We start from the raw sequence: 850 nt of genomic DNA on the forward strand, positions 1-850 counted from the left end.
TCATCAATTCAACCGTTATAGCCGAAACGAAAATCTAGCCTACATTCAACTAAAGTCGTCGCGTAATATAACACGGTAGGCCGCCAATGCTTCGCGCTTGCACTTGGCTTTGCGACATTACCGTGCCGCTTGATTAAGAGACGCTTCATATTGTATACGTATGGTATAATCATATACAAAAACAAATGATTTATTTAAAAGAATAGAATAGATCCTTTTAAATGTAAAAGTATGTTTAAAAAGTATATAAAAGTATATTTAAAAGTATATTTAAGAAATATTTAGTTGTTTTAAAAATAAGTAAAATGCAAATAAATCATTTTGAAAATTTAAATACATTTTTTTCTGATAATAAAAGAAACTTTAATTTGAAACATAACAGGATACTTCTAATATTAGAAAATAATTTATTTAGATCTATAACATGATTTACTTTTATTTCATTTACTTTTAAAACAAGCAAATATTTAGATTTGAGGCTTTCACGGCCATTGATACAATGTCTAGGTATAGCTTCCGGAATGGAGCCGTGACTTGAATCAGCGATATGCCGACGTTTCGCAAACGTTGCAGTTTGCATCATCAGGGCTGAGAACTCTGATACTGAGCTCCCTTGGGTAAAAGTAGTTTTTATATGCCCCCCTCCCCCCCTTTGTGTATCAGAGTTCTCAGCCCTGATGATGCAAACTGCAACGTTTGCGAAACGTCGGCATATCGCTGATTCAAGACACGGCTCCATTCCGGAAGCTATACCTAGACATTGTATCAATGGCCGTGAAAGCCTCAAATCTAAATATTTGCTTGTTTTAAAAGTAAATGAAATAAAAGTAAATCATGTTATAGATCTAAA

The 850-nt window shown here is 33.4% G+C and overlaps 1 protein-coding gene across 3 annotated transcripts in view; it reads right to left on the minus strand.

The window, feature by feature from the left end:
• The window catches only part of LOC116851263 (1,5-anhydro-D-fructose reductase), a 254733-nt gene that overhangs the window by 42238 nt on the left and 211645 nt on the right, over nucleotides 1–850 (minus strand). The gene's annotated exons all lie outside the window — the stretch shown is intronic.

This window comes from Odontomachus brunneus, unplaced genomic scaffold, assembly GCF_010583005.1.
Source record: "Odontomachus brunneus isolate Ranch 3 - 2012 unplaced genomic scaffold, Obru_v1 Obru_scaffold_170, whole genome shotgun sequence".
Taxonomy (NCBI): Eukaryota; Metazoa; Arthropoda; class Insecta; order Hymenoptera; family Formicidae; genus Odontomachus; species Odontomachus brunneus.